At 40.3% G+C, this 15,227-nt stretch overlaps 1 protein-coding gene across 1 annotated transcript in view; it reads right to left on the bottom strand.

Moving 5' to 3' along the window:
• The window catches only part of IPO4 (importin 4), a 320,435-nt gene that overhangs the window by 109,001 nt on the left and 196,207 nt on the right, over positions 1–15,227 (bottom strand). The window lies entirely within an intron of this gene.

The following is a 15,227-nucleotide window of genomic DNA, read 5'->3' as shown; positions in this document are numbered from 1 at the left end:
GGAAATCCATCACAAAAAACATCAGAACAGCTCTGGGAGCCATATCCAACTGTAGAGTGAAACGATATATGAAATCTATTGTGGTTAGCCTGGACGCCGATAAGGCGTTCGATAGGGTGGCGTGGGGCTACCTGTTTGATCTGTTATCATTTAGAGGGTTTGGCTCATGGTTTTGTGAGGCAGTTAAATCTATCTATAAAAACCCGTTGTCTAGGATGTCAGTAAATAACACACTATCTAAGCCCTTTGAAATCCAGCGAGGGACACGCCAGGGTTGCCCTTTGTCTCCCCTTTTGTTTAATTTGGCACTAGATCCATTCTTGAGGACACTACAGAATGAGGCGACATTTGAGGGGGTGAGAGTGGGAACTGCATCTATAAAGATCTCGGCCTTCGCTGATGACATCCTTTTATTTATTGCCAACCCAACTCAGGCAATTCCGGCTATCATGAATATCTTGGAGAAATTTGGTAAATGTTCTGGTTTTAAGGTTAATTATAGTAAGTCTGAGGCTCTGGCGGTTTTCAGATCTGGGAGGTCGAGCGATCCCTTGTTTCCATTTCACTGGGGCCAGGAATCTATTAAATACCTGGGGATAAGGCTGCCTGCGGACCCCTCCATCTTATACAGAGTAAATTATAAACCTTTAATCTCCTCCATAATTAGTCTCCTCCATTCGTGGAAACATTTCACGTTATCATTCTCAGGTAGATGTCATCTAATTAAGATGATAGTATTCCCCAAATTGATATATGCCTTTCAGACGTTACCACTACTCCTGTCTAGGGCAGACCTTAATATACTAAACTCAAATTTTCGTAAATTTATTTGGGGGGTGGGAGGCAGAACGCGTATAGGACTCTTTAAATTGCAGGCGACAAGGGCAGAAGGTGGAATAAATTTTCCTGACCTGGGTAGATACAATTTAGCAGCTAATTTTAGATATGCCATTGACTGGATAAGGGGTGTCTCTCACTACGCCAACGTTGACCTAGAACAACAATTTTACCCGCATATCTCATTGTCGGCTTTGTTACATTTGAAAGGGGAGGTTCTTTCGGTAGAGATACGGGATCATCCGACTATATGGCAAACAATACTGACCTGGAGACGTTGTAGAAAGATTTGTAAACTAAGGGCAGGTTTGTCCCCATATCAGCCTTTCTTGGATAATCCGGGGTTCTTAAGGGGCTCCGCACCATCCTTCTATAGACGTCTGGCCTCTCAGGGTTGTAGGCAAGCAATCGATCTACTGGATCTTAATTTTTCGGTATTAACCTTTGAGGCGGCATCGCAAAGCTTCCTACTATTTAGTAACAATCCTTTCCATTTCCTTCAGGCGTGCAGCTTAGCACAGAAGTGTCAGCCGATTGGAAGGGCGGGAGAGGGGAGGACAAACCTAGATGGATTTATTTGAAATACAAGAACACAACCGGAGTCCATAAGTAACATCTACTCGGTAATACGCAAAAAATGGACGTGGGAAGGGAAAACTACGGGAGTGGCTAGATGGTTGAGGGACCTCCCAGGTCTCAAGGTGGAGGATCTTCTTGATGCTACACTAGCGCAAAGAAAAGTACTATCATATAGTAGCTACACGGACATGGCTCTACTAATATTACATAGAGCCTACATCACGCCCTATCTGCAATCTAGGATGTCTCCTGTCTCAGTCTACTTGTGTTCTAAATGCAAATCCCGCAACACGAATATCTATCACCATCTGTGGAGCTGCCCGAAAATTCAGGAGTTGTGGGGTAGTGTGCATGATGAGCTACAAAAGTTGTGTGGAATCAGTTTTGCGCTCACCCCTCAATGGGCTATTTTTAACATTCTTGATGAGGCACAACACAAATTATCTAAATATATCAAAGCTACACTCATGATTTGGGCCTCGGCGACCAGGAAGAGCATACTACATCAATGGTTAAATCCAGCAACTCCATCGCTTTCTCTTATTCGTTCTAAGATCCAATTCATATTCAAAATGGAATGGATGGATGCTTTGACTAATAAAGAGAAAATGTCAGGCAGATTTTTGTCTACATGGTCTACTCTTATCCCGTCTCTGCCTTTGGAGACTAGGGAGAAGCTGAAAGCGCAGTTCGAAAACACACAATGGTACTTATTGCAGCGGATAGGCGGCAACTCACCAGTTCCGTAACTAGCTTTGACGGCTATGCGCATGCAGAGATTGGGGTTCCTGGGTGGGGGAGGGTTTGGGTTGAGTTTATGACTTCTAATTCATTTTGTTATTACCAATTGTTTGATGGATATATTGAAAAGTTAATAAACAGATTTACAAAAAAATAAATAAATAACATTTCCCACATGTCTGCTTTACATCAGCACCATTTGTAAAATGTTCTTTATTTTAATAGCATTTTAGGTTTAAAAATGTAGCAGCAATTTTTCATTTTTTCAAGGAAATTGACTACATTTATTTTTTAGGGACCTATCCATGTTTGAAGTGACTTTAGGGGACTCATATTGGGAAACCCCCAAACGTGATACCATTTTAAAAACAGCACCCCCTGACATATCGAAAACCGCTGTCAGGTAGTTTATTAACCCTTCAGGTGCTTTACAGGAATTATTGCAAAGTGGTACGACCGAAATGAAAATGTGTATATTTACCACCTAAATGCCTCTAACTTCTGAACAGGTTACAACAGCCATCAGACGCTAATGCTGCTATTTGGTCATGAATTGCCACGGCAAACATCAGGACTACAAAATCGTGATCTGAGGGCACCAATTGGGATAAAGAGGAAGCTCCCACACTCTGTTAACCATTTATAATGATGTAGTCACTATTTACAGCAGCATCTAAGGGGTTAAACAGATTTGGACGGTGGAAACACTGATCGTGGCTTATGCAGAAAGTTGTCAGCTATAGTGCACAACTGACAGATGCTGGATTGTCACCTGTATGGGGAGGCTATTCTCTAATACCTCAGGTTAGTTAAAAGATGTATTGGCTGTCATTAAGGGGATATGGATGGCTTATTTCACCTGCATGGAGAGCTCCTTTAACCGCATGTTTACTTCACAGCAAAACCTTCCAAATGCAAGAACCACACCTCAAATCAACTCAAGGCCTTGTATCTACTTAATTGAGAATGACATAACGAAGGGATTGCTCACACCTGCCCATGAAATAGCCTTGGAGTCAATTGCCCAATTACTTTTGGTCCTTTTAAAAACAGGGTGGCACATGTTAAGGAGCTGAAACTCCTAAACCCTTCATCCAATTTTAATGTGGATACCCTCAAATGAAAGCTGAAAGTCTGAACTTCAACTGCATCTGAATTGTTTTGTTCAAAATTCATTGTGGTAATGTCTATAACCAAAAGTAGAAAAATGTTGTCTCTGTCCAAATATACATGAACTGTAATTGTTTAGTATCTGTCCAATGCCATCATTACATAAGAATAACAATGTGATGAGAAGATATTGTATCCAGGAAGCAAGTAAAGGGAATGTATCACCAGGATTTTGACATCTAATCTGAGAGCTGCATGATATAGGGGCAGACACCAATTCAAGCGTTGTGTCATTTATTGGGCTACTTAGTATAGTTTTGATAAAAATCAGTTTTATCAGCAGGAGATCAACATCTTTAGAGGACTAATAAACCTGCAGCCAGGCAGTTCAGAATATTTATAAGCTCCGTATAATCCTGCAACTCCCACCACTGATTACCAACTTACTGCGTACACTGTACATGAGCATAAAGCTGACAATCCGTGATGGGGGCTGAGTTACACAGAGCTAAACACTCAGGTAGCTGCTAGATCTTCAGCAGATAAACAATGATCATGCCAAATGCAAAACTGGAATACATATACAATCAGGGCTGTGGAGTCAGAGTTGTGAAGTCAGAGTCCATTCTGATGGAGTTGGAATAAAATGGATCAAATGTGAAAATATAAAATAAATTGGGTGCAGTAGCACAATGCAGGATGTGCTGTAAATGTTTTCACAAGAATTTGGGAAAGTTATGAAATGTCCTATAAATGTCTGTTCTGTTTCTGATAAGGATCTCGGCTTTTAGTGGAGATGAGTCTGTGCTACACTTTATGTACAGGCTCAGTAGTGAACAATGCTGAGTAGTAGTAGCAGGTAAGGGAAATTGAGGAGTCGAAGGTTTGATTTACAGAATCCTCAGCCATGTATACAATACGATATTACACATAGCAACGTTTTCTTATCAATACTTAAAATGATAAAAAAAAAAAGTTACATTTTTCCATTTTCTGCCACTATGCACTTTGATTTCAAGGAAATTTGCTACTCATCTGAGAGCAGCACTATGCAAGGGCATAGAATTGGATTCCAGCGATGTGTCACTTACTGGTCTGCTTGTTATTAATTTGATAAAATGACTGATTACTCTGATGCCGATCTAGCGGCTCTCTGAATAATGAGCACTGTATAAACTCACCCACACAATGCATGTACATTGTGCATAGGCAAAAAGCTGCCAGTCAGTGATGGAGGCAGGGTTATACAGAGCTCATGAATATGGAGGATTACAGGGCAGCAGGTTCACTAGTCCTCTAGTGATAATCTGATGACACAGGTGCTTCTCACAAAATCAGAATGTCAAAAACTTAGTTTATTGAAGTTCTTCAATACAAAAAGTGAAATCCATATACAGTGGGGCAAAAAAGTATTTAGTCAGTCAGCAATAGTGCAAGTTCCACCACTTAAAAAGATGAGAGGCGTCTGTAATTTACATCATAGGTAGACCTCAACTATGGGAGACAAACGGAGAAAAAAAAAATCCAGAAAATCACATTGTCTGTTTTTTTAACATTTTATTTGCATATTATGGTGGAAAATAAGTATTTGGTCAGAAACAAAATTTCATCTCAATACTTTGTAATATATCTTTTGTTGGCAATGACAGAGGTCAAACGTTTTCTGTAAGTCTTCACAAGGTTGCCACACACTGTTGTTGGTATGTTGGCCCATTCCTCCATGCAGATCTCCTCTAGAGCAGTGATGTTTTTGGCTTTTCGCTGGCAACACGGACTTTCAACTCCCTCCAAAGGTTTTCTATAGGGTTGAGATCTGGAGACTGGCTAGGCCACTCCAAGGACCTTGAAATGCTTCTTACGAAGCCACTCCTTCGTTGCCCTGGCGGTGTGCTTTGGATAATTGTCATGTTGAAAGACCCAGCCACGTTTCATCTTCAATGCCCTTGCTGATGGAAGGAGGTTTGCACTCAAAATCTCAAGATACATGGCCCCATTCATTCTTTCATATACCCGGATCAGTCGTCCTGGCCCCTTTACAGAGAAACAGCCCCAAAGCATGATGTTTCCACCACCATGCTTTACAGTAGGTATGGTGTTTGATGGATGCAACTCAGTATTCTTTTTCCTCCAAACACGACAAGTTGTGTTTCTACCAAACAGTTCCAGTTTGGTTTCATCAGACCATAGGACATTTTCCCAAAACTCCTCTGGATCATCCAAATGCCCTCTAGCAAACTTCAGACGGGCCCGGACATGTACTGGCTTAAGCAGTGGGACACGTCTGGCACTGCAGGATCTGAGTCCATGGTGGCGTAGTGTGTTACTTACGGTAGGCCTTGTTACATTGGTCCCAGCTCTCTGCAGTTCATTCACTTGGTCCCCTCGCGTGGTTCTGGGATTTTTGCTCACCGTTCTTGTGATCATTCTGACCCCACGGGGTGGGATTTTGTGTGGAGCCCCAGATCGAGGGAGATTATCAGTGGTCTTGTATGTCTTCCATTTTCTAATTATTGCTCCCACTGTTGATTTCTTCACTCCAAGCTGGTTGGCTATTGCAGATTCAGTCTTCCCAGCCTGGTGCAGGGCTACAATTTTGTTTCTGGTGTCCTTTGACAGCTCTTTGGTCTTCACCATAGTGGAGTTTGGAGTCAGACTGTTTGAGGGTGTGCACAGGTGTCTTTTTATACTGATAACAAGTTTAAACAGGTGCCATTACTACAGGTAATGAGTGGAGGAAAGAGGAGACTCTTAAAGAAGAAGTTACAGGTCTGTGAGAGCCAGAAATCTTGATTGTTTGTTTCTGACCAAATACTTATTTTCCACCATAATATGCAAAAAAAATGATAAAAAAACAGACAATGATTTTCTGGATTTTTTTTTCTCAGTTTGTCTCCCATAGTTGAGGTCTACCTATGATGTAAATTACAGACGCCTCATCTTTTTACGTGGTGGAACTTGCACTATTGCTGACTGACTAAATACTTTTTTGCCCCACTGTATTATATAGAGTCATTACAAAAGAGTGATCTATTCCAAGTGTTTACTTCTGTTAATGTTGATGATTATGGCTTACAGCCAATGAAAAAGTCATTATCTCAGTAAATTCAAAAAATGAACAAAAACACCTGCAAAGGCTTCATAAGCATTTAAAAAGGTTCCTTAGTCTGTTTCAGTTGGCTCCACAATCATGGGGAATACTGCTGACTTGACAGATGTCCAGAAGGCAGTCATTGACACACTCCACAAGGAGGGTAAGCCACAAAAGGTCATTGCTAAAGAAGCTGTCTGTTCACAGAGTGCTGTATCCAAGCATATTAATGGAGAGTTGAGTGGAAGAAAAAAGTGTGGTAGAAAAAGGTGCACAAGCAACCGGGATAACAGCAGCCTTGAAAGAAAAGGCCATTTGATGGACATTCACAAGGAGTGGACTGCTGCTAGAGTCATTGCTTCAAGAGCCACCACACACCGACATATCCAGGACATGGGCTACAAGTGTCATATTTCTTGTGTCAAGCCACTCATGACCAGTAGACAATGCCAGAAGTGTCTTAACTGGGCCAAGGAGAAAAAGAACTGGACTGTTGCTCAGTGGTCCAAGGTGATGTTTTCAGATGAAAGTTTATTTTGCATTTCATTTGGAAATCAAGGTCCCAGACTCTGGAGGAAGAGTGGAGAGGCACACAATCCAAGCTGCTTGAGGTCTAGTGTGAAGTGTCCTCAATCAGTGATGGTTTCGGGAGCCATGTCATCTGCAGTTGTAGGTCCACTGTGTTTTATCAAGACCAAAGTCAGTCCAGCTGTTTACCAGGAAATTTTAGCGCACTTCATGCTTCCCTCTGCCTACAAGCTTTTCGGAGATGGAAAATTAATTCTCCAGCAGGACTTGGCACCTGTCCACACTGCCAAAAGTATTAATACCCGATTTAAAAAAAACAACAGCATCACTGTGCTTGATTGGCCAACAAACTCGCCTGATCATAACCCCATGGAGAATCTATGGGGTATTGTCAAGAGGAAGATGAGACACCAGATCCAACAATGCATACGAACTGAAGGCTGCTATAAAAGCAACCTGGGCTCCCATAACACCTCAGCAGTGCCACAGGCTGATTGCCTCCATGCCACGCCGCAATGATGCAGTAATTGATGCAAAAGTAGCCCCGACCAAGTATTGAGTGCATTTACTGAACATGCATTTCAATAGGTCAACATTTCAACTTTTAAAATCATTTGTTAAATTGGTGTTATAAAGTATTCTAATTTACTGAGATAATGACTTTTGGGTTATCATTGGCTGTAAGACATAATCATCAACATTAACATAAATAAACACTTGAAATAGATCACTCTGTTTGTAATGACTCTATATAATACATGAGTTTCACTTTTTGTATTGAAAAACTGAAATAAATTAACTTTTCAATGATATGCCAATTTAAACCCCCTATATTTACCAAACTCTCCCCGCTCCAATCTGTCCTGAATGCTGCAGCCAGGATCATATTCTTCACCAACCGTTACACCGATGCCTCTACCTTGTGCCAGTCATTACACTGGTTACACATCCACTCAAGAATCCAGTACAAAACTACTACCCTCATCCACAAAGCACTCCATGGCTCAGCACCACCCTACATCTCCTCTCTGGTCTCAGTTTACCACCCAACCCATGCCCTCCGCTCCGCTAATGACCTCAGGTTAGCATCCTCAATCAGAACCTACCATTCCCGTCTCCAAGACTTTACACGTGCTGCGCCGATTCTTTGGAATGCACTACCTAGGTTAATACGATTAATCCCCACAGTTTTAAGCGTGCCCTAAAAACTCATTTGTTCAGATTGGCCTACCACATCAACGCATTAACCTAACTATCCCTGTGTGGCCCATTCAAAAAAAAAAAAAAAAAAACATAATCCGGTTCCTCGCAACGTGTTCTCATACACTTCATGCAGTTAATAGCCCTCTGTGTCTGTACTGCTACATACTTAGGCAGTTAACTGGTTCATGCAGCTTTACATGAACACCTGAGCCTTACACTATGGCTGGTCCGAATAACTAAAGCAATTGTTACCATTCACCTCTCGTGTCTCCCCTTTTCCTCATAGTTTGTAAGCTTGTGAGCAGGGCCCTCACTCTTCTTGGTATCTATTTTGAACTGTGATTTCTGTTATGCTGTAATGTCTATTGTTTGTACAAGTCCCCTCTATAATTTGTAAAGCGCTGCGGAATATGTTGGCGCTATATAAATAAAATTATGATTATTATTATTATTATTATATGTGATCTCATTTTACAAACTACACTCCCCAATGAACTCCCCCCAGTGATGCAGTGATCATATTGACACCACATGTGCCTCACAGAACTTGATACCATTGAGCGATGAAGAAATAATTACATTTTTACCACTAAAATGTTGTTTTAGCAACAAGTTTTTGGTTTTCTAAGGGTTAATAGGAAAAAATGGACCTCCGTTTGTTGTAAAAAAAATTCCTGAGTAAAAATTCCTGAGTGTGCCAATACCTTTCATGAAATCGAGAAATATTTTTCAAGCATAGTACAAAGTTCAGAACGCAAGGAGCGCCAGATTTTACTGTTATAGTTTGCAGGTGTCATGACCCACTGGGAGAGGCCATGAGGTGCCAGAACAACAGAACCCCCCCATAAGTAACCCCAATTTATCGAAACAAACAATGGTGAACAAATAAAATGGGGATCAACCAAGGGCCCAGACAATAGCAATAGATCAACAAGAGGATAAGACTAGGGCCACAAAAAAAGGTGATCACCACACAATAATAGATAATTAAACTTTATTGAGTGCAAAAAAACGCAAGAACCATCTCTTAGGGCATGGATTGACTTAGTGAACTCAATTATTCCATATGAGCGGACGCTATATCACAACAGGGGTTGTCCAGCCAAATTTGAAAAGATATGGGGAAGATGGAACTCATCCGGCCATACTGTTTAGATCAAAATAACTCAGTATAAGCATAAAAAGGGTGTATGATTATGCGGACACTATTTACTCACAGGGCGGAGTCTATTTAGAACTCTCCTGCAAGAGGCACTATGTTATGTTAGTTTTAGAAGCTTTATTAGAAGTTAATGTAGTTAAGGTTCAAATAAGATGTTACTGATTAACATACACAGTTTATTATCTTTATAATATTTTATACACGGCTATGTATGGTAATTTTCTGTAACTAACTAATGGATAATGATGTATACAAGCAAATGTGTGTATGATCTGTCCTGTAATTAATAAACGAATTTAAAAAAAAAAAAAAAAACGCAAGAACAACAAAACACTTAAGAAAAAAAAAAAGTCACACGTGACTGTACAACTACAATTTTTGCCCATGATAAGGCAAAACCCACAAAAAAGTGACACTAATAGCTAAGACCAATATTGGTCAAATATTACTACGGCGCAAGTCACAAAAGGGGTAAAAACTAGAAATCTCAATGAATTCATCTAGGGGTGCAGTGATCATATTGACATAATGGGTGTGTCACATAATTTTAAACCATTGGACAGTGTAGGAAAAAATAACTCAATTTTTACAACCAAAATTTAGTTTTAGCCCCAGATTTAACATTTTCACACAAAGAAGTGGCAAAAATGGCATCATAAATCCGACAATTTCTACTGAATGTGGCAATAACCCATGTGGCTGTACAGTACTACTTAGCCATATGGAGAGACTCGGGAGGAACTGAGCGCTATTTGCCTCCTGGAGCGCAGATTTTCCCACTTGAGGACTCCATATACAGAGCTCCTAATTGCTAGAAGAGCAGAATCCTCTCTCAAGTGACCCCATTTGGGAAACTACACCCCTTGGGAAATTTATCTACAGGTGTAGTGACTATTTTGACTCCATGGCAAGCAATAGCAAGCAGCAATTAATGTTGCCGAGAGAAAATAGCAAACCACCGGTTTAGGAACCAGTACACTGTAGTGACCAGTACATTATATCCAGCCCGTGATTCTGGAGACATGCACCCTTAAGTTAGGTGGGCTCTCATCACTTCAGAAATGCCAAATATGTGTATGCAATATGTGGTTTATGCACACTGGGGCTCAGAAGGGAGGGGGCATATGGATTTGGGAGCACAAAATTTGCTGAATTTCTTTTGGAGGTTGAGGAGCCATTTCACTTTTACACAGCCTTTGTGCTAACCAGTAACGTGGAAGCCCCTATATTTCTGTTAACAGATTACAGATCTGAGTGAGGACTTGCTTTTTTTGTGAATGAGTTGAAGCTTTTATTGGGAACATTTTACATAACGTTTGGGATCACATTTATCCGGTGCTCTATGCTGAGCACTTACTTTGGGGTTTCAATCTAAAACTGACATGATTCAGATGAAACCCCCGATGGATCCATTCACTATAATGAGGCAGCAGAGTTTCTCTGGACTCCGTCTGGTCTCTGTTCAGCGGTGTCCTTTTCAGAAGTGCACAAAACTGTGGCTGACTGCAATTTTATGCAATCCTAAAAAGACGGACACTGCCAGATCACAGGTCAGACGGCGTCCACAGTGCCTCCATCTGCCTCATTATAGGGAATCTCCCGCCGAGGGTTCTGTTTGACTAGCATATTTCAGAGATTTACATGGAAACCCTGGTGTAAGCGCTCAGCGCAGAACGCAAGATAAATGTGCACCGAGCCTTACTGCGATATTTGGGGGGCAGAATGAAAAAAAAATAACAGCAGGTAAAGAATTGCTTTTAGTTATTCTTTACGCTGTTCCTCATGATGCATAAGTGATTAACCCCTTAGTGACGGAGCCAAATTTTTGAAATCTGACCAGTGTCACTATGTGGCAATAACTCTGCAACGCTTCAACAAATCCCAGTGATTTTGAGACTGTTTTTCCGTGACACATTATACTTTATGATAATGGTAAATTTAGGTCAATATGTTTTGTGTTTATTTTATTAAAAAAATATCAAAAATTTGAGAAAAATTTTAAAAAATTAGCAATTTTCAAACTTTGAATGATTATCCCTTTAATCCAGATGGTCATACCACAGCAAACCATTAATAAATAACATTTCCCACATGTCGGCTTTACATCAGCATCATTTGTAAAATGTTATTTTATTTTGTTAGCATTTTAGGAGGTTTAAAAATGTAGCAGCACTTTTTCATTTTTTCAAGGAAATTTACAACATTTCTTTTTTTAGGGACTTATCCATGTTTGAAGTGACTTTAGGGGTCTCATATATTGGGAAACCCCCAAACGTGATACCATTTTAAAAACAGCACCCCCTGACATATTGAAAACTGCTTTCAGGTAGTTTATTAACCCTTCAGGTGCTTTACAGAAACTAATGCAAAGTGGTATGACAGAAATGAAAATGTGTATTTTTACCACCTAAATGCCGCTAACTTCTGAACAGGTTACAACAGCCGGCAGACTAAGGCCGCTCTTTGGTCGTGAATTACCATGGCAAACATCAGGACCACACAATCATGATCTGAGGGCACCAATTGGGATAAAGAGGAAGCCCCCACACTCTGTTAACCATTTATAATTATGTAGTCACTATTGACAGCAGCATCTAAAGGGTTAAACAGATATGGACTATGCCAACATTGATCATGGCTGATACAGCAAGTTGTCAGCTATAGTGGACAGCCGACAGCTGCTGGATTGTCACCTGTATGGGGAGGCTATTCTCTTATATCTCAGGTCAGTTAACCCCTTCATGACCATGGGATTTTTCATTTTTCCGTGTTAGTTTTTCACTCCCCTCCTTCCCAGAGCCATAACTTTTTTATTTTTCCGTCAATTTGGCCATGTGAGGGCTTATTTTTTGCGGGACGAGTTGTACTTTTGAACGACATCATTGGTTTTAGCATGTCATGTACTAGAAAACGGGAAAAAAATTCCAAGTGCGGTGAAATTGCAAAAAAAAGTGCAATCCCACACTTGTTTTTTGTTAGGCTTTTTTGCTAGGTTCACTAAATGCTAAAACTGACCTGACATTATGATTCTCCAGGTCAGTACGAGTTCGTAGACACCTAACATGACTAGGTTATTTTTTATCTAAGTGGTGAAAAAAAATTCCAAACTTTGCTATAAAAAAAACAAAATTGCGCCATTTACCGATACTTGTAGCGTCTCCATTTTTCGTGATCTGGGGTCGGTTGAGGGCTTATTTTTTGCGTGCCGAGATGACGTTTTTAATGATAGCTTTTCGGTGCAGATACGTTCTTTTGATCGCCCGTTATTGCATTTTAATGCAATGTCGCGGCGACAAAAAAACGTAATTCTGGTGTTTCGAATTTTTTTCCCGCTACGCTGTTTAGCGATCAGGTTAATGCTTTTTTTTAATTGATAGATCGGGCGATTCTGAGCGAGGCGATACCAAATATGTGTAGATTTGATATTTTTTTATTGATTTATTTTGATTGGGGCGAAAGGGGGGTGATTGAAACTTTTATATTTTTTTTTTAACATTTGTTTCAACTTTTTTTTTTTTACTTTTGCCATGCTTCAATAGCCTCCATGGGAGGCTAGAAGCAGGCACAACGCGATCGCCTCTGCTACATAGCAGCGATCAGCTGATCGCTGCTATGTAGCAGAAATGGATGTGTGCTGTGAGCGCCGACCACAGGGTGGCGCTCACAGCCACCGGCGATCAGTAACCATAGAGGTCTCAAGGACCTCTATGGTTACAATGGAGAAGCATCGCCGACCCCCGATCATGTGATGGGGTCGGCGATGACGTCATTTCCGGCCGCCCGGCCGGAAGCGGTAGTTAAATGCCGCTGTCTGCGTTTGACAGCGGCATTTAACTAGTTAATAGGTGCGGGCAGATCGCGATTCTGCCCGCGCCTATTACGGGCACATGTCAGCTGTTCAAAACAGCTGACATGTCCCGGCTTTGGTGCGGGCTCACCGCGGAGCCCTGCATCAAAGCAGGGGATCTGACCTTGGACGTACTATCCCGTCCAAGGTCAGATAGGGGTTAAAAGATGTGTTGGCTGTCACTAAGGGGTTAAACGACTATTCTTTGGATTGGTGCCATTACAGCGATACCAGATTTTTATAGGGTTTTTATGTTTTGAAGCTGTCACACACTAAAAGACGCTTTTTATTGGAAAAAACTTTTTGCATCACCATATTTTGAGACCTATAATGTTTCCATTTTGAGTCATGTGAGGGCTTGTTTTTTGCGGGACGACTTGACATTTTTATAGGCACCTTTTTGGACACATGACATTAATTGATCGTTTTCTATTCTGATTTTTGGGAGACAGAATGAACTAAAACCAGCAATTCAGTAAAAAAAATTTTTTAGGGTGGGGGTTATGCCGTTCTGTGTGCAGAAAAATTGATACAGCAGTTTTATTCTTCGGGTCAGTACGATTAAAGCGATACCTCATTATACTTTTTTTTATGTTTTGCCGCTTTTACACAAAAACCTTTATAGAAAAAAATAATTATTTTTGCATCGCTTTTTTTTTTTGTTGAGCTATAACGTTTTTATTTTTCCGCTGATAGAACTGTATGGTGGCTTGTTTTTTGCAGGACAAGATGATGTTTTCAGCAAAACCATGTCTATTTATATTAGTCTTTTTGATCTCATTTTATTCCACTTTTGGTTTGGTGGTATGATGATAAAGCATAGTTTTTTGCCTTTTTTATGTTGTTCACTAAAGGAGTTAGAGAGGGATTGTGGACATTATTGCAGCCTTTCCCATTTGTTTTGGTTTTGTCCACGTATTAGACCTTTTTGGGATGAAATCTCTTCTCTTATTTCTATTATATTAAAACGTTCGGATTTTTCTCTGCCTCCTCAGTTGGCCCTGCTTTCGTTGAATGCAGATCAATTAACTCCACCCTTTAGGAAACTTGTTATACATCTGCTTTTAGTTTTTAAGAATGCTATTGCTTTTTTTGGGGGAAATCTACTAAAATACCCTGTTCACAAGAAGTTATTGACAAACTGGCTTTGCATAAATCTTATGAACAAAAATTGGTGTTACTGAATGGCTGTTTTCCTTCCTTTTTGACAAAATGGTCTCGATGGCTGGAAATATTTCCATAAGAATTTACCATATTTATTGTTTTGTTATTTTATTCTATTTTTAATTTTATGCTTCATGAATTTTTCATGCCATTGCATTTATGTTAACCTTGCTCTCTCTATGTCTTGTTTTGGTTGAAAATGTTAATAAAATTGTTTGGAAAAACTAGAGAGACAGTTTTACAGGATGGGTCGTTGATATTTTTTTTTTCATACGAATATTTAATTATTGATACAATATCTTTTGATTTTGATTTTTATTTATTTATTTTTTTAAATAGTTCTACAATTATTTTAACCCCTTTCTCACATCTAACGTAATAATCCATCCATGTGCCCTGGGTATGTTTGACCAGGGACGGATTATTACGAGCGATCACCCGTGCACACTGGGGGTGTGCGGGCGATCACCACTAGGTGTCAGCTGATTCTGACAGCTAACATGCGGCACTAAGTGCCAGGAGCGGTCACAGCATTTAGGGGGTTTAAGTGCCAGGAGAGCTGTGTGAACGCTCCTGATAATTAGTGCTGAGTGTCAGCTGTCACATTCAGCTGACACCCAGCGGCGATCGTGATGACATAATAATCCGTTCCTGGTTAAATAAGCCCAGGGACGGATTATTACGTCAGATGTCAGAAAGGGGTTAAAGAAAACTTGTCAACTGATTTATGGGGCTCAAACCACAGGCAGTATGAATTAGAAGCTGGTTAAACGACAGCTCCAGCAATAGTCTTCTATGAAACAATCTGGTGCATATTCTAATCATCTTTTCCCACCTGCTTCTACCAGCACCACACTAATTGATTATCAGATCTCTCCCATGTGTGTACATAGAGAGAGACTGGTCAATCACTTAGAGCACCACTAGGAAAAGATCTTCACACAATATTTTCTCCAAAACACAATGAT

The sequence above is a fragment of the Ranitomeya imitator genome, chromosome 1 (assembly GCF_032444005.1).
Source record: "Ranitomeya imitator isolate aRanImi1 chromosome 1, aRanImi1.pri, whole genome shotgun sequence".
In the NCBI taxonomy this organism is placed as follows: domain Eukaryota; kingdom Metazoa; phylum Chordata; class Amphibia; order Anura; family Dendrobatidae; genus Ranitomeya; species Ranitomeya imitator.
This window is presented reverse-complemented; position numbering and strand designations above follow the sequence as displayed.